Source organism: Bombina bombina, unplaced genomic scaffold (genome assembly GCF_027579735.1).
Source record: "Bombina bombina isolate aBomBom1 unplaced genomic scaffold, aBomBom1.pri scaffold_78_1, whole genome shotgun sequence".
In the NCBI taxonomy this organism is placed as follows: domain Eukaryota; kingdom Metazoa; phylum Chordata; class Amphibia; order Anura; family Bombinatoridae; genus Bombina; species Bombina bombina.
The window spans coordinates 3502624-3525610 of record NW_026511871.1 but is presented as its reverse complement, the minus strand read 5'-3'; the positions used below and the strand labels follow the sequence as shown (position 1 = coordinate 3525610).

Genomic DNA, 22987 nt, shown 5'->3' with positions numbered 1-22987 from the left:
TTGCGGTCTCTGCCTTGTGACTGTGTATAGGTAGGTAGTAGTGGTAGATTTTAGGTCAGACCGCAGCCTTCTTGCAGTCTCTCCCTTGTGACTGTGTACAGGTAGGTAGTAGTGGTAGATTTTAGGTCAGAGGGCAGCCTTCTTGCGGTCTCTGCCTTGTGACTGTGTATAGGTAGGTAGTAGTGGTAGATTTTAGGTCAGAGCGCAGCCTTCTTGCGGTCTCTGCCTTGTGACTGTGTATAGGTAGGTAGTAGTGGTAGATTTTAGGTCAGAGCGCAGCGTTCTTGCAGTCTCTCCCTTGTGACTGTGTACAGGTAGGTAGTAGTGGTAGATTTTAGGTCAGAGGGCAGCCTTCTTGCGGTCTCTGCCTTGTGACTGTGTATAGGTAGGTAGTAGTGGTAGATTTTAGGTCAGAGCGCAGCGTTCTTGCAGTCTCTCCCTTGTGACTGTGTACAGGTAGGTAGTAGTGGTAGATTTTAGGTCAGACCGCAGCCTTCTTGCGGTCTCTGCCTTGTGACTGTGTATAGGTAGGTAGTAGTGGTAGATTTTAGGTCATACCGCAGCCTTCTTGCAGTCTCTCCCTTGTGACTGTGTACAGGTAGGTAGTAGTGGTAGATTTTAGGTCAGACCGCAGCCTTCTTGCAGTCTCTCCCTTGTGACTGTGTACAGGTAGGTAGTAGTGGTAGATTTTAGGTCAGAGCGGAGCCTTCTTGCGGTCTCTGCCTTGTGACTGTGTACAGGTAGGTAGTAGTGGTAGATTTTAGGTCAGAGCGCAGCCTTCTTGCGGTCTCTGCCTTGTGACTGTGTATAGGTAGGTAGTAGTGGTAGATTTTAGGTCAGAGCGCAGCCTTCTTGCAGTCTCTCCCTTGTGACTGTGTATAGGTAGGTAGTAGTGGTAGATTTTAGGTCAGAGCTCAGCCTTCTTGCGGTCTCTCCCTTGTGACTGTGTATAGGTAGGTAGTAGTGGTAGATTTTAGGTCAGACCGCAGCCTTCTTGAAGTCTCTCCCTTGTGACTGTGTACAGGTAGGTAGTAGTGGTAGATTTTAGGTCAGACCGCAGCCTTCTTGCAGTCTCTCCCTTGTGACTGTGTATAGGTAGGTAGTAGTGGTAGATTTTAGGTCAGAGCTCAGCCTTCTTGCGGTCTCTGCCTTGTGACTGTGTATAGGTAGGTAGTAGTGGTAGATTTTAGGTCAGAGGGCAGCCTTCTTGCGGTCTCTCCCTTGTGACTGTGTACAGGTAGGTAGTAGTGGTAGATTTTAGGTCAGAGCGCAGCCTTCTTGCGGTCTCTGCCTTGTGACTGTGTATAGGTAGGTAGTAGTGGTAGATTTTAGGTCAGACCGCAGCCTTCTTGCAGTCTCTCCCTTGTGACTGTGTACAGGTAGGTAGTAGTGGTAGATTTTAGGTCAGAGCGCAGCCTTCTTGCGGTCTCTGCCTTGTGACTGTGTATAGGTAGGTAGTAGTGGTAGATTTTAGGTCAGAGCTCAGCCTTCTTGCGGTCTCTGCCTTGTGACTGTGTATAGGTAGGTAGTAGTGGTAGATTTTAGGTCAGAGCGCAGCCTTCTTGCAGTCTCTGCCTTGTGACTGTGTATAGGTAGGTAGTAGTGGTAGATTTTAGGTCAGAGCGCAGCCTTCTTGCAGTCTCTCCCTTGTGACTGTGTATAGGTAGGTAGTAGTGGTAGATTTTAGGTCAGAGCGCAGCCTTCTTGCGGTCTCTGCCTTGTGACTGTGTACAGGTAGGTAGTAGTGGTAGATTTTAGGTCAGACTGCAGCCTTCTTGCAGTCTCTCCCTTGTGACTGTGTATAGGTAGGTAGTAGTGGTAGATTTTAGGTCAGACCGCAGCCTTCTTGCAGTCTCTCCCTTGTGACTGTGTACAGGTAGGTAGTAGTGGCAGATTTTAGGTCAGAGCGCAGCCTTCTTGCAGTCTCTCCCTTGTGACTGTGTATAGGTAGGTAGTAGTGGTAGATTTTAGGTCAGAGCGCAGCCTTCTTGCGGTCTCTGCCTTGTGACTGTGTATAGGTAGGTAGTAGTGGTAGATTTTAGGTCAGAGCGCAGCCTTCTTGCAGTCTCTCCCTTGTGACTGTGTACAGGTAGGTAGTAGTGGTAGATTTTAGGTCAGAGCGCAGCCTTCTTGCGGTCTCTGCCTTGTGACTGTGTACAGGTAGGTAGTAGTGGTAGATTTTAGGTCAGAGCGCAGCCTTCTTGCGGTCTCTGCCTTGTGACTGTGTATAGGTAGGTAGTAGTGGTAGATTTTAGGTCAGACCGCAGCCTTCTTGCAGTCTCTCCCTTGTGACTGTGTACAGGTAGGTAGTAGTGGTAGATTTTAGGTCAGAGCGCAGCCTTCTTGCGGTCTCTGCCTTGTGACTGTGTATAGGTAGGTAGTAGTGGTAGATTTTAGGTCAGAGCGCAGCCTTCTTGCAGTCTCTCCCTTGTGACTGTGTATAGGTAGGTAGTAGTGGTAGATTTTAGGTCAGAGCGCAGCCTTCTTGCGGTCTCTGCCTTGTGACTGTGTACAGGTAGGTAGTAGTGGTAGATTTTAGGTCAGACTGCAGCCTTCTTGCAGTCTCTGCCTTGTGACTGTGTACAGGTAGGTAGTAGTGGTAGATTTTAGGTCAGAGCGCAGCCTTCTTGCGGTCTCTCCCTTGTGACTGTGTATAGGTAGGTAGTAGTGGTAGATTTTAGGTCAGAGCTCAGCCTTCTTGCGGTCTCTGCCTTGTGACTGTGTATAGGTAGGTAGTAGTGGTAGATTTTAGGTCAAAGCGCAGCCTTCTTGCGGTCTCTGCCTTGTGACTGTGTATAGGTAGGTAGTAGTGGTAGATTTTAGGTCAGACCGCAGCCTTCTTGCAGTCTCTCCCTTGTGACTGTGTATAGGTAGGTAGTAGTGGTAGATTTTAGGTCAGAGCTCAGCCTTCTTGCGGTCTCTGCCTTGTGACTGTGTATAGGTAGGTAGTAGTGGTAGATTTTAGGTCAGACCGCAGCCTTCTTGCAGTCTCTCCCTTGTGACTGTGTACAGGTAGGTAGTAGTGGTAGATTTTAGGTCAGAGCGCAGCCTTCTTGCGGTCTCTGCCTTGTGACTGTGTATAGGTAGGTAGTAGTGGTAGATTTTAGGTCAGAGCGCAGCCTTCTTGCAGTCTCTCCCTTGTGACTGTGTACAGGTAGGTAGTAGTGGTAGATTTTAGGTCAGTGCGCAGCCTTCTTGCGGTCTCTGCCTTGTGACTGTGTACAGGTAGGTAGTAGTGGTAGATTTTAGGTCAGAGCGCAGCCTTCTTGCGGTCTCTCCCTTGTGACTGTGTATAGGTAGGTAGTAGTGGTAGATTTTAGGTCAGAGCGCAGCCTTCTTGCAGTCTCTCCCTTGTGACTGTGTATAGGTAGGTAGTAGTGGTAGATTTTAGGTCAGTGCGCAGCCTTCTTGCGGTCTCTGCCTTGTGACTGTGTACAGGTAGGTAGTAGTGGTAGATTTTAGGTCAGAGCGCAGCCTTCTTGCGGTCTCTGCCTTGTGACTGTGTATAGGTAGGTAGTAGTGGTAGATTTTAGGTCAGACCGCAGCCTTCTTGCAGTCTCTCCCTTGTGACTGTGTACAGGTAGGTAGTAGTGGTAGATTTTAGGTCAGACCGCAGCCTTCTTGCAGTCTCTCCCTTGTGACTGTGTACAGGTAGGTAGTAGTGGTAGATTTTAGGTCAGAGCGCAGCCTTCTTGCGGTCTCTGCCTTGTGACTGTGTATAGGTAGGTAGTAGTGGTAGATTTTAGGTCAGAGCGCAGCCTTCTTGCGGTCTCTGCCTTGTGGACTGTGTATAGGTAGGTAGTAGTGGTAGATTTTAGGTCAGAGCGCAGCCTTCTTGCGGTCTCTGCCTTGTGACTGTGTATAGGTAGGTAGTAGTGGTAGATTTTAGGTCAGAGCGCAGCCTTCTTGCGGTCTCTGCCTTGTGACTGTGTATAGGTAGGTAGTAGTGGTAGATTTTAGGTCAGAGCTCAGCCTTCTTGTGGTCTCTGCCTTGTGACTGTGTATAGGTAGGTAGTAGTGGTAGATTTTAGGTCAGAGCGCAGCCTTCTTGCGGTCTCTGCCTTGTGACTGTGTACAGGTAGGTAGTAGTGGTAGATTTTAGGTCAGACCGCAGCCTTCTTGCAGTCTCTCCCTTGTGACTGTGTACAGGTAGGTAGTAGTGGTAGATTTTAGGTCAGAGCGCAGCCTTCTTGCGGTCTCTGCCTTGTGACTGTGTACAGGTAGGTAGTAGTGGTAGATTTTAGGTCAGAGCGCAGCCTTCTTGCGGTCTCTGCCTTGTGACTGTGTATAGGTAGGTAGTAGTGGTAGATTTTAGGTCAGAGCGCAGCCTTCTTGCAGTCTCTCCCTTGTGACTGTGTATAGGTAGGTAGTAGTGGTAGATTTTAGGTCAGAGCGCAGCCTTCTTGCAGTCTCTCCCTTGTGACTGTGTACAGGTAGGTAGTAGTGGTAGATTTTAGGTCAGAGCGCAGCCTTCTTGCGGTCTCTGCCTTGTGACTGTGTATAGGTAGGTAGTAGTGGTAGATTTTAGGTCAGAGCGCAGCCTTCTTGCAGTCTCTCCCTTGTGACTGTGTATAGGTAGGTAGTAGTGGTAGATTTTAGGTCAGAGCGCAGCCTTCTTGCAGTCTCTCCCTTGTGACTGTGTATAGGTAGGTAGTAGTGGTAGATTTTAGGTCAGAGCGCAGCCTTCTTGCAGTCTCTCCCTTGTGACTGTGTATAGGTAGGTAGTAGTGGTAGATTTTAGGTCAGAGCGCAGCCTTCTTGCAGTCTCTCCCTTGTGACTGTGTACAGGTAGGTAGTAGTGGTAGATTTTAGGTCAGACCGCAGCCTTCTTGCGGTCTCTGCCTTGTGACTGTGTATAGGTAGGTAGTAGTGGTAGATTTTAGGTCAGACCGCAGCCTTCTTGCAGTCTCTCCCTTGTGACTGTGTATAGGTAGGTAGTAGTGGTAGATTTTAGGTCAGAGCGCAGCCTTCTTGCGGTCTCTGCCTTGTGACTGTGTATAGGTAGGTAGTAGTGGTAGATTTTAGGTCAGAGCGCAGCCTTCTTGCAGTCTCTCCCTTGTGACTGTGTACAGGTAGGTAGTAGTGGTAGATTTTAGGTCAGAGCGCAGCCTTCTTGCAGTCTCTCCCTTGTGACTGTGTATAGGTAGGTAGTAGTGGTAGATTTTAGGTCAGAGCGCAGCCTTCTTGCAGTCTCTCCCTTGTGACTGTGTATAGGTAGGTAGTAGTGGTAGATTTTAGGTCAGAGCGCAGCCTTCTTGCAGTCTCTCCCTTGTGACTGTGTATAGGTAGGTAGTAGTGGTAGATTTTAGGTCAGAGCGCAGCCTTCTTGCAGTCTCTCCCTTGTGACTGTGTATAGGTAGGTAGTAGTGGTAGATTTTAGGTCAGAGCTCAGCCTTCTTGCGGTCTCTCCCTTGTGACTGTGTATAGGTAGGTAGTAGTGGTAGATTTTAGGTCAGAGCGCAGCCTTCTTGCAGTCTCTCCCTTGTGACTGTGTATAGGTAGGTAGTAGTGGTAGATTTTAGGTCAGACCGCAGCCTTCTTGCAGTCTCTCCCTTGTGACTGTGTACAGGTAGGTAGTAGTGGTAGATTTTAGGTCAGAGCGCAGCCTTCTTGCGGTCTCTCCCTTGTGACTGTGTATAGGTAGGTAGTAGTGGTAGATTTTAGGTCAGAGCGCAGCCTTCTTGCAGTCTCTCCCTTGTGACTGTGTATAGGTAGGTAGTAGTGGTAGATTTTAGGTCAGAGCGCAGCCTTCTTGCGGTCTCTGCCTTGTGACTGTGTATAGGTAGGTAGTAGTGGTAGATTTTAGGTCAGACCGCAGCCTTCTTGCAGTCTCTCCCTTGTGACTGTGTACAGGTAGGTAGTAGTGGTAGATTTTAGGTCAGAGCTCAGCCTTCTTGCGGTCTCTGCCTTGTGACTGTGTATAGGTAGGTAGTAGTGGTAGATTTTAGGTCAGAGCGCAGCCTTCTTGCAGTCTCTCCCTTGTGACTGTGTACAGGTAGGTAGTAGTGGTAGATTTTAGGTCAGAGCGCAGCCTTCTTGCAGTCTCTCCCTTGTGACTGTGTATAGGTAGGTAGTAGTGGTAGATTTTAGGTCAGAGCGCAGCCTTCTTGCAGTCTCTCCCTTGTGACTGTGTATAGGTAGGTAGTAGTGGTAGATTTTAGGTCAGAGCGCAGCCTTCTTGCAGTCTCTCCCTTGTGACTGTGTATAGGTAGGTAGTAGTGGTAGATTTTAGGTCAGAGCGCAGACTTCTTGCAGTCTCTCCCTTGTGACTGTGTATAGGTAGGTAGTAGTGGTAGATTTTAGGTCAGAGCTCAGCCTTCTTGCGGTCTCTCCCTTGTGACTGTGTATAGGTAGGTAGTAGTGGTAGATTTTAGGTCAGACCGCAGCCTTCTTGCAGTCTCTCCCTTGTGACTGTGTACAGGTAGGTAGTAGTGGTAGATTTTAGGTCAGAGCGCAGCCTTCTTGCAGTCTCTCCCTTGTGACTGTGTATAGGTAGGTAGTAGTGGTAGATTTTAGGTCAGAGCGCAGCCTTCTTGCAGTCTCTCCCTTGTGACTGTGTACAGGTAGGTAGTAGTGGTAGATTTTAGGTCAGAGCGCAGCCTTCTTGCAGTCTCTCCCTTGTGACTGTGTATAGGTAGGTAGTAGTGGTAGATTTTAGGTCAGACCGCAGCCTTCTTGCAGTCTCTCCCTTGTGACTGTGTACAGGTAGGTAGTAGTGGTAGATTTTAGGTCAGAGCGCAGCCTTCTTGCGGTCTCTCCCTTGTGACTGTGTATAGGTAGGTAGTAGTGGTAGATTTTAGGTCAGAGCGCAGCCTTCTTGCAGTCTCTCCCTTGTGACTGTGTATAGGTAGGTAGTAGTGGTAGATTTTAGGTCAGAGCGCAGCCTTCTTGCGGTCTCTGCCTTGTGACTGTGTATAGGTAGGTAGTAGTGGTAGATTTTAGGTCAGACCGCAGCCTTCTTGCAGTCTCTCCCTTGTGACTGTGTACAGGTAGGTAGTAGTGGTAGATTTTAGGTCAGAGCTCAGCCTTCTTGCGGTCTCTGCCTTGTGACTGTGTATAGGTAGGTAGTAGTGGTAGATTTTAGGTCAGAGCGCAGCCTTCTTGCGGTCTCTGCCTTGTGACTGTGTATAGGTAGGTAGTAGTGGTAGATTTTAGGTCAGAGCGCAGCCTTCTTGCGGTCTCTGCCTTGTGACTGTGTATAGGTAGGTAGTAGTGGTAGATTTTAGGTCAGACCGCAGCCTTCTTGCAGTCTCTCCCTTGTGACTGTGTATAGGTAGGTAGTAGTGGTAGATTTTAGGTCAGAGCTCAGCCTTCTTGCGGTCTCTGCCTTGTGACTGTGTACAGGTAGGTAGTAGTGGTAGATTTTAGGTCAGAGCGCAGCCTTCTTGCGGTCTCTGCCTTGTGACTGTGTATAGGTAGGTAGTAGTGGTAGATTTTAGGTCAGAGCGCAGCCTTCTTGCGGTCTCTGCCTTGTGACTGTGTATAGGTAGGTAGTAGTGGTAGATTTTAGGTCAGACCGCAGCCTTCTTGCAGTCTCTCCCTTGTGACTGTGTACAGGTAGGTAGTAGTGGTAGATTTTAGGTCAGAGCGCAGCATTCTTGCGGTCTCTGCCTTGTGACTGTGTATAGGTAGGTAGTAGTGGTAGATTTTAGGTCAGAGCGCAGCCTTCTTGCGGTCTCTGCCTTGTGACTGTGTATAGGTAGGTAGTAGTGGTAGATTTTAGGTCAGAGCGCAGCCTTCTTGCGGTCTCTGCCTTGTGACTGTGTATAGGTAGGTAGTAGTGGTAGATTTTAGGTCAGAGCGCAGCCTTCTTGCGGTCTCTGCCTTGTGACTGTGTATAGGTAGGTAGTAGTGGTAGATTTTAGGTCAGAGCTCAGCCTTCTTGCGGTCTCTGCCTTGTGACTGTGTACAGGTAGGTAGTAGTGGTAGATTTTAGGTCAGAGCGCAGCCTTCTTGCGGTCTCTGCCTTGTGACTGTGTATAGGTAGGTAGTAGTGGTAGATTTTAGGTCAGAGCGCAGCCTTCTTGCGGTCTCTGCCTTGTGACTGTGTATAGGTAGGTAGTAGTGGTAGATTTTAGGTCAGACCGCAGCCTTCTTGCAGTCTCTCCCTTGTGACTGTGTACAGGTAGGTAGTAGTGGTAGATTTTAGGTCAGAGCGCAGCCTTCTTGCGGTCTCTGCCTTGTGACTGTGTATAGGTAGGTAGTAGTGGTAGATTTTAGGTCAGAGCGCAGCCTTCTTGCGGTCTCTGCCTTGTGACTGTGTATAGGTAGGTAGTAGTGGTAGATTTTAGGTCAGAGCGCAGCCTTCTTGCGGTCTCTGCCTTGTGACTGTGTATAGGTAGGTAGTAGTGGTAGATTTTAGGTCAGAGCGCAGCCTTCTTGCGGTCTCTGCCTTGTGACTGTGTATAGGTAGGTAGTAGTGGTAGATTTTAGGTCAGAGCGCAGCCTTCTTGCAGTCTCTCCCTTGTGACTGTGTACAGGTAGGTAGTAGTGGTAGATTTTAGGTCAGAGCTCAGCCTTCTTGTGGTCTCTGCCTTGTGACTGTGTACAGGTAGGTAGTAGTGGTAGATTTTAGGTCAGAGCGCAGCCTTCTTGCGGTCTCTGCCTTGTGACTGTGTACAGGTAGGTAGTAGTGGTAGATTTTAGGTCAGAGCGCAGCCTTCTTGCAGTCTCTCCCTTGTGACTGTGTACAGGTAGGTAGTAGTGGTAGATTTTAGGTCAGAGCGCAGCCTTCTCACGGTCTCTGCCTTGTGACTGTGTATAGGTAGGTAGTAGTGGTAGATTTTAGGTCAGAGCGCAGCCTTCTTGCAGTCTCTCCCTTGTGACTGTGTATAGGTAGGTAGTAGTGGTAGATTTTAGGTCAGACCGCAGCCTTCTTGCAGTCTCTCCCTTGTGACTGTGTATAGGTAGGTAGTAGTGGTAGATTTTAGGTCAGAGCTCAGCCTTCTTGCGGTCTCTGCCTTGTGACTGTGTACAGGTAGGTAGTAGTGGTAGATTTTAGGTCAGAGCGCAGCCTTCTTGCGGTCTCTGCCTTGTGACTGTGTACAGGTAGGTAGTAGTGGTAGATTTTAGGTCAGACCGCAGCCTTCTTGCAGTCTCTCCCTTGTGACTGTGTACAGGTAGGTAGTAGTGGTAGATTTTAGGTCAGAGCGCAGCCTTCTTGCGGTCTCTGCCTTGTGACTGTGTACAGGTAGGTAGTAGTGGTAGATTTTAGGTCAGAGCGCAGCCTTCTTGCGGTCTCTGCCTTGTGACTGTGTATAGGTAGGTAGTAGTGGTAGATTTTAGGTCAGAGCTCAGCCTTCTTGCGGTCTCTGCCTTGTGACTGTGTATAGGTAGGTAGTAGTGGTAGATTTTAGGTCAGAGCGCAGCCTTCTTGCAGTCTCTCCCTTGTGACTGTGTATAGGTAGGTAGTAGTGGTAGATTTTAGGTCAGAGCGCAGCCTTCTTGCGGTCTCTCCCTTGTGACTGTGTATAGGTAGGTAGTAGTGGTAGATTTTAGGTCAGAGCGCAGCCTTCTTGCAGTCTCTCCCTTGTGACTGTGTACAGGTAGGTAGTAGTGGTAGATTTTAGGTCAGAGCGCAGCCTTCTTGCGGTCTCTGCCTTGTGACTGTGTATAGGTAGGTAGTAGTGGTAGATTTTAGGTCAGAGCGCAGCCTTCTTGCAGTCTCTCCCTTGTGACTGTGTATAGGTAGGTAGTAGTGGTAGATTTTAGGTCAGAGCGCAGCCTTCTTGCAGTCTCTCCCTTGTGACTGTGTAGAGGTAGGTAGTAGTGGTAGATTTTAGGTCAGAGCGCAGCCTTCTTGCAGTCTCTCCCTTGTGACTGTGTATAGGTAGGTAGTAGTGGTAGATTTTAGGTCAGAGCGCAGCCTTCTTGCAGTCTCTCCCTTGTGACTGTGTACAGGTAGGTAGTAGTGGTAGATTTTAGGTCAGAGCGCAGCCTTCTTGCGGTCTCTGCCTTGTGACTGTGTATAGGTAGGTAGTAGTGGTAGATTTTAGGTCGGACCGCAGCCTTCTTGCAGTCTCTCCCTTGTGACTGTGTATAGGTAGGTAGTAGTGGTAGATTTTAGGTCAGAGCGCAGCCTTCTTGCGGTCTCTGCCTTGTGACTGTGTATAGGTAGGTAGTAGTGGTAGATTTTAGGTCAGAGCGCAGCCTTCTTGCAGTCTCTCCCTTGTGACTGTGTACAGGTAGGTAGTAGTGGTAGATTTTAGGTCAGAGCGCAGCCTTCTTGCAGTCTCTCCCTTGTGACTGTGTATAGGTAGGTAGTAGTGGTAGATTTTAGGTCAGAGCGCAGCCTTCTTGCAGTCTCTCCCTTGTGACTGTATATAGGTAGGTAGTAGTGGTAGATTTTAGGTCAGAGCGCAGCCTTCTTGCAGTCTCTCCCTTGTGACTGTGTATAGGTAGGTAGTAGTGGTAGATTTTAGGTCAGAGCTCAGCCTTCTTGCGGTCTCTCCCTTGTGACTGTGTATAGGTAGGTAGTAGTGGTAGATTTTAGGTCAGACCACAGCCTTCTTGCAGTCTCTCCCTTGTGACTGTGTACAGGTAGGTAGTAGTGGTAGATTTTAGGTCAGAGCGCAGCCTTCTTGCGGTCTCTCCCTTGTGACTGTGTATAGGTAGGTAGTAGTGGTAGATTTTAGGTCAGAGCGCAGCCTTCTTGCAGTCTCTCCCTTGTGACTGTGTATAGGTAGGTAGTAGTGGTAGATTTTAGGTCAGAGCGCAGCCTTCTTGCAGTCTCTGCCTTGTGACTGTGTACAGGTAGGTAGTAGTGGTAGATTTTAGGTCAGAGCGCAGCCTTCTTGCAGTCTCTCCCTTGTGACTGTGTATAGGTAGGTAGTAGTGGTAGATTTTAGGTCAGAGCGCAGCCTTCTTGCGGTCTCTGCCTTGTGACTGTGTATAGGTAGGTAGTAGTGGTAGATTTTAGGTCAGAGCGCAGCCTTCTTGCGGTCTCTGCCTTGTGACTGTGTATAGGTAGGTAGTAGTGGTAGATTTTAGGTCAGAGCGCAGCCTTCTTGCAGTCTCTCCCTTGTGACTGTGTACAGGTAGGTAGTAGTGGTAGATTTTAGGTCAGAGCGCAGCCTTCTTGCGGTCTCTGCCTTGTGACTGTGTATAGGTAGGTAGTAGTGGTAGATTTTAGGTCAGAGCGCAGCCTTCTTGCGGTCTCTGCCTTGTGACTGTGTATAGGTAGGTAGTAGTGGTAGATTTTAGGTCAGAGCGCAGCCTTCTTGCAGTCTCTGCCTTGTGACTGTGTATAGGTAGGTAGTAGTGGTAGATTTTAGGTCAGAGCGCAGCCTTCTTGCGGTCTCTGCCTTGTGACTGTGTACAGGTAGGTAGTAGTGGTAGATTTTAGGTCAGAGCGCAGCCTTCTTGCAGTCTCTCCCTTGTGACTGTGTATAGGTAGGTAGTAGTGGTAGATTTTAGGTCAGAGCTCAGCCTTCTTGCGGTCTCTGCCTTGTGACTGTGTATAGGTAGGTAGTAGTGGTAGATTTTAGGTCAGAGCGCAGCCTTCTTGCAGTCTCTCCCTTGTGACTGTGTACAGGTAGGTAGTAGTGGTAGATTTTAGGTCAGAGCGCAGCCTTCTTGCGGTCTCTGCCTTGTGACTGTGTACAGGTAGGTAGTAGTGGTAGATTTTAGGTCAGAGCGCAGCCTTCTTGCAGTCTCTCCCTTGTGACTGTGTATAGGTAGGTAGTAGTGGTAGATTTTAGGTCAGAGCGCAGCCTTCTTGCAGTCTCTCCCTTGTGACTGTGTACAGGTAGGTAGTAGTGGTAGATTTTAGGTCAGAGCGCAGCCTTCTTGCAGTCTCTCCCTTGTGACTGTGTACAGGTAGGTAGTAGTGGTAGATTTTAGGTCAGAGCGCAGCCTTCTTGCGGTCTCTGCCTTGTGACTGTGTACAGGTAGGTAGTAGTGGTAGATTTTAGGTCAGAGCGCAGCCTTCTTGCAGTCTCTGCCTTGTGACTGTGTATAGGTATGTAGTAGTGGTAGATTTTAGGTCAGAGCGCAGCCTTCTTGCAGTCTCTCCCTTGTGACTGTGTATAGGTAGGTAGTAGTGGTAGATTTTAGGTCAGAGCTCAGCCTTCTTGTGGTCTCTGCCTTGTGACTGTGTACAGGTAGGTAGTAGTGGTAGATTTTAGGTCAGAGCTCAGCCTTCTTGTGGTCTCTGCCTTGTGACTGTGTACAGGTAGGTAGTAGTGGTAGATTTTAGGTCAGAGCTCAGCCTTCTTGCAGTCTCTCCCTTGTGACTGTGTACAGGTAGGTAGTAGTGGTAGATTTTAGGTCAGAGCGCAGCCTTCTTGCAGTCTCTCCCTTGTGACTGTGTATAGGTAGGTAGTAGTGGTAGATTTTAGGTCAGAGCTCAGCCTTCTTGCGGTCTCTGCCTTGTGACTGTGTATAGGTAGGTAGTAGTGGTAGATTTTAGGTCAGAGGGCAGCCTTCTTGCGGTCTCTCCCTTGTGACTGTGTACAGGTAGGTAGTAGTGGTAGATTTTAGGTCAGAGCTCAGCCTTCTTGCGGTCTCTGCCTTGTGACTGTGTATAGGTAGGTAGTAGTGGTAGATTTTAGGTCAGAGCGCAGCCTTCTTGCGGTCTCTGCCTTGTGACTGTGTACAGGTAGGTAGTAGTGGTAGATTTTAGGTCAGAGCGCAGCCTTCTTGCAGTCTCTGCCTTGTGACTGTGTATAGGTAGGTAGTAGTGGTAGATTTTAGGTCAGAGCGCAGCCTTCTTGCGGTCTCTGCCTTGTGACTGTGTACAGGTAGGTAGTCGTGGTAGATTTTAGGTCAGAGCGCAGCCTTCTTGCGGTCTCTGCCTTGTGACTGTGTACAGGTAGGTAGTAGTGGTAGATTTTAGGTCAGAGCGCAGCCTTCTTGCGTTCTCTGCCTTGTGACTGTGTATAGGTAGGTAGTAGTGGTAGATTTTAGGTCAGAGCGCAGCCTTCTTGCAGTCTCTCCCTTGTGACTGTGTACAGGTAGGTAGTAGTGGTAGATTTTAGGTCAGAGCGCAGCCTTCTTGCGGTCTCTGCCTTGTGACTGTGTACAGGTAGGTAGTAGTGGTAGATTTTAGGTCAGAGCGCAGCCTTCTTGCAGTCTCTCCCTTGTGACTGTGTACAGGTAGGTAGTAGTGGTAGATTTTAGGTCAGAGCGCAGCCTTCTTGCGGTCTCTCCCTTGTGACTGTGTACAGGTAGGTAGTAGTGGTAGATTTTAGGTCAGACTGCAGCCTTCTTGCGGTCTCTGCCTTGTGACTGTGTACAGGTAGGTAGTAGTGGTAGATTTTAGGTCAGAGCGCAGCCTTCTTGCAGTCTCTCCCTTGTGACTGTGTATAGGTAGGTAGTAGTGGTAGATTTTAGGTCAGAGCGCAGCCTTCTTGCAGTCTCTCCCTTGTGACTGTGTATAGGTAGGTAGTAGTGGTAGATTTTAGGTCAGAGCGCGGCCTTCTTGCAGTCTCTCCCTTGTGACTGTGTACAGGTAGGTAGTAGTGGTAGATTTTAGGTCAGAGCGCAGCCTTCTTGCAGTCTCTCCCTTGTGACTGTGTACAGGTAGGTAGTAGTGGTAGATTTTAGGTCAGAGGGCAGCCTTCTTGCGGTCTCTGCCTTGTGACTGTGTATAGGTAGGTAGTAGTGGTAGATTTTAGGTCAGAGCGCAGCCTTCTTGCAGTCTCTCCCTTGTGACTGTGTATAGGTAGGTAGTAGTGGTAGATTTTAGGTCAGAGCGCAGCCTTCTTGCAGTCTCTCCCTTGTGACTGTGTATAGGTAGGTAGTAGTGGTAGATTTTAGGTCAGAGCGCGGCCTTCTTGCAGTCTCTCCCTTGTGACTGTGTACAGGTAGGTAGTAGTGGTAGATTTTAGGTCAGAGCGCAGCCTTCTTGCAGTCTCTCCCTTGTGACTGTGTACAGGTAGGTAGTAGTGGTAGATTTTAGGTCAGAGCTCAGCCTTCTTGCGGTCTCTGCCTTGTGACTGTGTATAGGTAGGTAGTAGTGGTAGATTTTAGGTCAGAGCGCAGCCTTTTTGCAGTCTCTGCCTTGTGACTGTGTATAGGTAGGTAGTAGTGGTAGATTTTAGGTCAGAGCGCAGCCTTCTTGCAGTCTCTCCCTTGTGACTGTGTACAGGTAGGTAGTAGTGGTAGATTTTAGGTCAGAGCGCAGCCTTCTTGCGGTCTCTGCCTTGTGACTGTGTATAGGTAGGTAGTAGTGGTAGATTTTAGGTCAGAGCGCAGCCTTCTTGCAGTCTCTCCCTTGTGACTGTGTACAGGTAGGTAGTAGTGGTAGATTTTAGGTCAGAGCGCAGCCTTCTTGCGGTCTCTGCCTTGTGACTGTGTACAGGTAGGTAGTAGTGGTAGATTTTAGGTCAGAGCGCAGCCTTCTTGCAGTCTCTCCCTTGTGACTGTGTATAGGTAGGTAGTAGTGGTAGATTTTAGGTCAGAGCGCAGCCTTCTTGCAGTCTCTCCCTTGTGACTGTGTATAGGTAGGTAGTAGTGGTAGATTTTAGGTCAGAGCGCAGCCTTCTTGCAGTCTCTCCCTTGTGACTGTGTACAGGTAGGTAGTAGTGGTAGATTTTAGGTCAGAGCGCAGCCTTCTTGCAGTCTCTCCCTTGTGACTGTGTACAGGTAGGTAGTAGTGGTAGATTTTAGGTCAGAGGGCAGCCTTCTTGCAGTCTCTCCCTTGTGACTGTGTATAGGTAGGTAGTAGTGGTAGATTTTAGGTCAGAGCGCAGCCTTCTTGCAGTCTCTCCCTTGTGACTGTGTATAGGTAGGTAGTAGTGGTAGATTTTAGGTCAGACCGCAGCCTTCTTGCAGTCTCTGCCTTGTGACTGTGTATAGGTAGGTAGTAGTGGTAGATTTTAGGTCAGAGCGCAGCCTTCTTGCAGTCTCTCCCTTGTGACTGTGTACAGGTAGGTAGTAGTGGTAGATTTTAGGTCAGAGCGCAGCCTTCTTGCGGTCTCTGCCTTGTGACTGTGTACAGGTAGGTAGTAGTGGTAGATTTTAGGTCAGACCGCAGCCTTCTTGCGGTCTCTGCCTTGTGACTGTGTATAGGTAGGTAGTAGTGGTAGATTTTAGGTCAGAGCGCAGCCTTCTTGCAGTCTCTCCCTTGTGACTGTGTATAGGTAGGTAGTAGTGGTAGATTTTAGGTCAGAGCGCAGCCTTCTTGCAGTCTCTCCCTTGTGACTGTGTATAGGTAGGTAGTAGTGGTAGATTTTAGGTCAGAGCGCAGCCTTCTTGCAGTCTCTCCCTTGTGACTGTGTATAGGTAGGTAGTAGTGGTAGATTTTAGGTCAGAGCGCAGCCTTCTTGCTGTCTCTGCCTTGTGACTGTGTATAGGTAGGTAGTAGTGGTAGATTTTAGGTCAGACTGCAGCCTTCTTGCGGTCTCTGCCTTGTGACTGTGTACAGGTAGGTAGTAGTGGTAGATTTTAGGTCAGAGCGCAGCCTTCTTGCGGTCTCTGCCTTGTGACTGTGTATAGGTAGGTAGTAGTGGTAGATTTTAGGTCAGAGAGCAGCCTTCTTGCAGTCTCTCCCTTGTGACTGTGTATAGGTAGGTAGTAGTGGTAGATTTTAGGTCAGAGCGCAGCCTTTTTGCAGTCTCTGCCTTGTGACTGTGTATAGGTAGGTAGTAGTGGTAGATTTTAGGTCAGAGCGCAGCCTTCTTGCAGTCTCTCCCTTGTGACTGTGTACAGGTAGGTAGTAGTGGTAGATTTTAGGTCAGAGCGCAGCCTTCTTGCGGTCTCTGCCTTGTGACTGTGTATAGGTAGGTAGTAGTGGTAGATTTTAGGTCAGACTGCAGCCTTCTTGCGGTCTCTGCCTTGTGACTGTGTACAGGTAGGTAGTAGTGGTAGATTTTAGGTCAGAGGGCAGCCTTCTTGCGGTCTCTGCCTTGTGACTGTGTATAGGTAGGTAGTAGTGGTAGATTTTAGGTCAGAGCGCAGCCTTCTTGCGGTCTCTGCCTTGTGACTGTGTATAGGTAGGTAGTAGTGGTAGATTTTAGGTCAGAGCGCAGCCTTCTTGCAGTCTCTCCCTTGTGACTGTGTATAGGTAGGTAGTAGTGGTAGATTTTAGGTCAGAGCGCAGCCTTTTTGCAGTCTCTGCCTTGTGACTGTGTATAGGTAGGTAGTAGTGGTAGATTTTAGGTCAGAGCGCAGCCTTCTTGCGGTCTCTGCCTTGTGACTGTGTATAGGTAGGTAGTAGTGGTAGATTTTAGGTCAGAGCGCAGCCTTCTTGCAGTCTCTCCCTTGTGACTGTGTATAGGTAGGTAGTAGTGGTAGATTTTAGGTCAGAGCGCAGCCTTCTTGCAGTCTCTCCCTTGTGACTGTGTACAGGTAGGTAGTAGTGGTAGATTTTAGGTCAGACCACAGCCTTCTTGCGGTCTCTGCCTTGTGACTGTGTATAGGTAGGTAGTAGTGGTAGATTTTAGGTCAGAGCGCAGCCTTTTTGCAGTCTCTCCCTTGTGACTGTGTATAGGTAGGTAGTAGTGGTAGATTTTAGGTCAGAGCTCAGCCTTCTTGCGGTCTCTGCCTTGTGACTGTGTATAGGTAGGTAGTAGTGGTAGATTTTAGGTCAGAGCGCAGCCTTCTTGCAGTGTCTCCCTTGTGACTGTGTATAGGTAGGTAGTAGTGGTAGATTTTAGGTCAGACCGCAGCCTTCTTGCGGTCTCTGCCTTGTGACTGTGTATAGGTAGGTAGTAGTGGTAGATTTTAGGTCAGAGCGCAGCCTTCTTGCAGTCTCTCCCTTGTGACTGTGTATAGGTAGGTAGTAGTGGTAGATTTTAGGTCAGAGCGCAGCCTTCTTGCGGTCTCTCCCTTGTGACTGTGTATAGGTAGGTAGTAGTGGTAGATTTTAGGTCAGAGCTCAGCCTTCTTGCGGTCTCTGCCTTGTGACTGTGTATAGGTAGGTAGTAGTGGTAGATTTTAGGTCAGAGGGCAGCCTTCTTGCGGTCTCTCCCTTGTGACTGTGTACAGGTAGGTAGTAGTGGTAGATTTTAGGTCAGAGCTCAGCCTTCTTGCGGTCTCTGCCTTGTGACTGTGTATAGGTAGGTAGTAGTGGTAGATTTTAGGTCAGAGCGCAGCCTTCTTGCGGTCTCTGCCTTGTGACTGTGTACAGGTAGGTAGTAGTGGTAGATTTTAGGTCAGAGCGCAGCCTTCTTGCAGTCTCTGCCTTGTGACTGTGTATAGGTAGGTAGTAGTGGTAGATTTTAGGTCAGAGCGCAGCCTTCTTGCGTTCTCTGCCTTGTGACTGTGTATAGGTAGGTAGTAGTGGTAGATTTTAGGTCAGACCGCAGCCTTCTTGCAGTCTCTCCCTTGTGACTGTGTATAGGTAGGTAGTAGTGGTAGATTTTAGGTCAGAGCGCAGCCTTCTTGCAGTCTCTCCCTTGTGACTGTGTACAGGTAGGTAGTAGTGGTAGATTTTAGGTCAGAGCGCAGCCTTCTTGCGGTCTCTGCCTTGTGACTGTGTACAGGTAGGTAGTAGTGGTAGATTTTAGGTCAGAGCGCAGCCTTCTTGCAGTCTCTCCCTTGTGACTGTGTACAGGTAGGTAGTAGTGGTAGATTTTAGGTCAGAGCGCAGCCTTCTTGCGGTCTCTCCCTTGTGACTGTGTACAGGTAGGTAGTAGTGGTAGATTTTAGGTCAGACTGCAGCCTTCTTGCGGTCTCTGCCTTGTGACTGTGTACAGGTAGGTAGTAGTGGTAGATTTTAGGTCAGAGCGCAGCCTTCTTGCAGTCTCTCCCTTGTGACTGTGTATAGGTAGGTAGTAGTGGTAGATTTTAGGTCAGAGCGCAGCCTTCTTGCAGTCTCTCCCTTGTGACTGTGTATAGGTAGGTAGTAGTGGTAGATTTTAGGTCAGAGCGCGGCCTTCTTGCAGTCTCTCCCTTGTGACTGTGTATAGGTAGGTAGTAGTGGTAGATTTTAGGTCAGAGCGCAGCCTTCTTGCAGTCTCTCCCTTGTGACTGTGTACAGGTAGGTAGTAGTGGTAGATTTTAGGTCAGAGGGCAGCCTTCTTGCAGTCTCTCCCTTGTGACTGTGTATAGGTAGGTAGTAGTGGTAGATTTTAGGTCAGAGCGCAGCCTTCTTGCAGTCTCTCCCTTGTGACTGTGTATAGGTAGGTAGTAGTGGTAGATTTTAGGTCAGACCGCAGCCTTCTTGCAGTCTCTGCCTTGTGACTGTGTATAGGTAGGTAGTAGTGGTAGATTTTAGGTCAGAGCGCAGCCTTCTTGCAGTCTCTCCCTTGTGACTGTGTACAGGTAGGTAGTAGTGGTAGATTTTAGGTCAGAGCGCAGCCTTCTTGCGGTCTCTGCCTTGTGACTGTGTACAGGTAGGTAGTAGTGGTAGATTTTAGGTCAGACCGCAGCCTTCTTGCGGTCTCTGCCTTGTGACTGTGTATAGGTAGGTAGTAGTGGTAGATTTTAGGTCAGAGCGCAGCCTTTTTGCAGTCTCTGCCTTGTGACTGTGTATAGGTAGGTAGTAGTGGTAGATTTTAGGTCAGAGCGCAGCCTTCTTGCTGTCTCTGCCTTGTGACTGTGTATAGGTAGGTAGTAGTGGTAGATTTTAGGTCAGACTGCAGCCTTCTTGCGGTCTCTGCCTTGTGACTGTGTACAGGTAGGTAGTAGTGGTAGATTTTAGGTCAGAGCGCAGCCTTCTTGCGGTCTCTGCCTTGTGACTGTGTATAGGTAGGTAGTAGTGGTAGATTTTAGGTCAGAGCGCAGCCTTCTTGCAGTCTCTCCCTTGTGACTGTGTACAGGTAGGTAGTAGTGGTAGATTTTAGGTCAGAGCGCAGCCTTCTTGCGGTCTCTCCCTTGTGACTGTGTACAGGTAGGTAGTAGTGGTAGATTTTAGGTCAGACTGCAGCCTTCTTGCGGTCTCTGCCTTGTGACTGTGTACAGGTAGGTAGTAGTGGTAGATTTTAGGTCAGAGCGCAGCCTTCTTGCAGTCTCTCCCTTGTGACTGTGTATAGGTAGGTAGTAGTGGTAGATTTTAGGTCAGAGCGCAGCCTTCTTGCAGTCTCTCCCTTGTGACTGTGTATAGGTAGGTAGTAGTGGTAGATTTTAGGTCAGAGCGCAGCCTTCTTGCAGTCTCTCCCTTGTGACTGTGTACAGGTAGGTAGTAGTGGTAGATTTTAGGTCAGAGCGCAGCCTTCTTGCAGTCTCTCCCTTGTGACTGTGTACAGGTAGGTAGTAGTGGTAGATTTTAGGTCAGAGGGCAGCCTTCTTGCAGTCTCTCCCTTGTGACTGTGTATAGGTAGGTAGTAGTGGTAGATTTTAGGTCAGAGCGCAGCCTTCTTGCAGTCTCTCCCTTGTGACTGTGTATAGGTAGGTAGTAGTGGTAGATTTTAGGTCAGACCGCAGCCTTCTTGCAGTCTCTGCCTTGTGACTGTGTATAGGTAGGTAGTAGTGGTAGATTTTAGGTCAGAGCGCAGCCTTCTTGCAGTCTCTCCCTTGTGACTGTGTACAGGTAGGTAGTAGTGGTAGATTTTAGGTCAGAGCGCAGCCTTCTTGCGGTCTCTGCCTTGTGACTGTGTACAGGTAGGTAGTAGTGGTAGATTTTAGGTCAGACCGCAGCCTTCTTGCGGTCTCTGCCTTGTGACTGTGTATAGGTAGGTAGTAGTGGTAGATTTTAGGTCAGAGCGCAGCCTTCTTGCAGTCTCTCCCTTGTGACTGTGTATAGGTAGGTAGTAGTGGTAGATTTTAGGTCAGAGCGCAGCCTTCTTGCAGTCTCTCCCTTGTGACTGTGTATAGGTAGGTAGTAGTGGTAGATTTTAGGTCAGAGCGCAGCCTTCTTGCAGTCTCTCCCTTGTGACTGTGTATAGGTAGGTAGTAGTGGTAGATTTTAGGTCAGAGCGCAGCCTTCTTGCTGTCTCTGCCTTGTGACTGTGTATAGGTAGGTAGTAGTGGTAGATTTTAGGTCAGACTGCAGCCTTCTTGCGGTCTCTGCCTTGTGACTGTGTACAGGTAGGTAGTAGTGGTAGATTTTAGGTCAGAGCGCAGCCTTCTTGCGGTCTCTGCCTTGTGACTGTGTATAGGTAGGTAGTAGTGGTAGATTTTAGGTCAGAGAGCAGCCTTCTTGCAGTCTCTCCCTTGTGACTGTGTATAGGTAGGTAGTAGTGGTAGATTTTAGGTCAGAGCGCAGCCTTTTTGCAGTCTCTGCCTTGTGACTGTGTATAGGTAGGTAGTAGTGGTAGATTTTAGGTCAGAGCGCAGCCTTCTTGCAGTCTCTCCCTTGTGACTGTGTACAGGTAGGTAGTAGTGGTAGATTTTAGGTCAGAGCGCAGCCTTCTTGCGGTCTCTGCCTTGTGACTGTGTATAGGTAGGTAGTAGTGGTAGATTTTAGGTCAGACTGCAGCCTTCTTGCGGTCTCTGCCTTGTGACTGTGTATAGGTAGGTAGTAGTGGTAGATTTTAGGTCAGAGGGCAGCCTTCTTGCGGTCTCTGCCTTGTGACTGTGTATAGGTAGGTAGTAGTGGTAGATTTTAGGTCAGAGCGCAGCCTTCTTGCGGTCTCTGCCTTGTGACTGTGTATAGGTAGGTAGTAGTGGTAGATTTTAGGTCAGAGCGCAGCCTTCTTGCAGTCTCTCCCTTGTGACTGTGTATAGGTAGGTAGTAGTGGTAGATTTTAGGTCAGAGCGCAGCCTTTTTGCAGTCTCTGCCTTGTGACTGTGTATAGGTAGGTAGTAGTGGTAGATTTTAGGTCAGAGCGCAGCCTTCTTGCGGTCTCTGCCTTGTGACTGTGTATAGGTAGGTAGTAGTGGTAGATTTTAGGTCAGAGCGCAGCCTTCTTGCAGTCTCTCCCTTGTGACTGTGTATAGGTAGGTAGTAGTGGTAGATTTTAGGTCAGAGCGCAGCCTTCTTGCAGTCTCTCCCTTGTGACTGTGTACAGGTAGGTAGTAGTGGTAGATTTTAGGTCAGACCGCAGCCTTCTTGCGGTCTCTGCCTTGTGACTGTGTATAGGTAGGTAGTAGTGGTAGATTTTAGGTCAGAGCGCAGCCTTTTTGCAGTCTCTCCCTTGTGACTGTGTATAGGTAGGTAGTAGTGGTAGATTTTAGGTCAGAGCTCAGCCTTCTTGCGGTCTCTGCCTTGTGACTGTGTATAGGTAGGTAGTAGTGGTAGATTTTAGGTCAGAGCGCAGCCTTCTTGCAGTGTCTCCCTTGTGACTGTGTATAGGTAGGTAGTAGTGGTAGATTTTAGGTCAGACCGCAGCCTTCTTGCGGTCTCTGCCTTGTGACTGTGTATAGGTAGGTAGTAGTGGTAGATTTTAGGTCAGAGCGCAGCCTTCTTGCAGTCTCTCCCTTGTGACTGTGTATAGGTAGGTAGTAGTGGTAGATTTTAGGTCAGACCGCAGCCTTCTTGCGGTCTCTGCCTTGTGACTGTGTATAGGTAGGTAGTAGTGGTAGATTTTAGGTCAGACCGCAGCCTTCTTGCAGTCTCTCCCTTGTGACTGTGTACAGGTAGGTAGTAGTGGTAGATTTTAGGTCAGAGCGCAGCCTTCTTGCAGTCTCTCCCTTGTGACTGTGTATAGGTAGGTAGTAGTGGTAGATTTTAGGTCAGAGCGCAGCCTTCTTGCAGTCTCTCCCTTGTGACTGTGTATAGGTAGGTAGTAGTGGTAGATTTTAGGTCAGAGCGCAGCCTTCTTGCAGTCTCTCCCTTGTGACTGTGTACAGGTAGGTAGTAGTGGTAGATCTTAGGTCAGACCGCAGCCTTCTTGCAGTCTCTCCCTTGTGACTGTGTATAGGTAGGTAGTAGTGGTAGATTTTAGGTCAGAGCGCAGCCTTCTTGCGGTCTCTGCCTTGTGACTGTGTACAGGTAGGTAGTAGTGGTAGATTTTAGGTCAGAGCGCAGCCTTCTTGCGGTCTCTGCCTTGTGACTGTGTACAGGTAGGTAGTAGTGGTAGATGGCACTGGTCTATTGAGTGATTTTCTCTAGTAAGTAAAGAGAAAACAGGCTTGATGCATATATAGAAGCCAATTAATATGGGTGCAGTATACTCACTCCATAAGATGAATCTGTACAGCTGAACTAAGAACTGATACTCTCCTTTAGGTCAGACCGCAGCCTTCTTGCAGTCTCTCCCTTGTGACTGTGTATAGGTAGGTAGTAGTGGTAGATTTTAGGTCAGAGCTCAGCCTTCTTGCGGTCTCTCCCTTGTGACTGTGTATAGGTAGGTAGTAGTGGTAGATTTTAGGTCAGAGCGCAGCCTTCTTGCAGTCTCTCCCTTGTGACTGTGTATAGGTAGGTAGTAGTGGTAGATTTTAGGTCAGACCGCAGCCTTCTTGCAGTCTCTCCCTTGTGACTGTGTATAGGTAGGTAGTAGTGGTAGATTTTAGGTCAGAGCGCAGCCTTCTTGCGGTCTCTCCCTTGTGACTGTGTATAGGTAGGTAGTAGTGGTAGATTTTAGGTCAGAGCGCAGCCTTCTTGCAGTCTCTCCCTTGTGACTGTGTACAGGTAGGTAGTAGTGGTAGATTTTAGGTCAGAGCGCAGCCTTCTTGCAGTCTCTCCCTTGTGACTGTGTATAGGTAGGTAGTAGTGGTAGATTTTAGGTCAGAGCGCAGCCTTCTTGCGGTCTCTGCCTTGTGACTGTGTACAGGTAGGTAGTAGTGGTAGATGGCGCTGGTCTATTGAGTGATTTTCTCTAGTAAGTGAAGAGAAAACAGGCTTGATGCATATATTGAAAGGTTTTATTTTCTCAACACGTTTCAACGTATTACACGTCTTTATCAAGAGCAAATAATACGTTGAAACGCGTTGAGCAAATAAAACCTTTTATCCTTTGTTGAAAGATTGTCAAGATCTTGTTTTGCTGTGCTGAGCTGGAATCTCCTTATTTATGGAGTAAGTTACTACATTTTTTTCAATTGTACACTGGATACTTTTGTCATTTGGGTCTCTATTCATTTATAGTCCACTTTTGGATAAACCTGAAAATTCAGTATTTGACTCCAGGAACCTGTGGACTCTTGCCATCTGACGCTACGTTCCTTTTCATCTGTACAGATTCATCTTATGGAGTGAGTATACTGCACCCATATTAATTGG

At 48.5% G+C, this 22987-nt stretch overlaps 1 protein-coding gene across 1 annotated transcript in view; it reads left to right on the top strand.

The window, feature by feature from the left end:
• CARD11 (caspase recruitment domain family member 11) overlaps positions 1-22987 on the top strand; it is a 1057928-nt gene that overhangs the window by 7769 nt on the left and 1027172 nt on the right. Inside the window, exon 2 of the mRNA XM_053696753.1 lies at positions 22853-22959. The gene's annotated coding sequence lies outside the window, so the exon portion shown is untranslated. The remainder of the gene's footprint in view (positions 1-22852; positions 22960-22987) is intronic.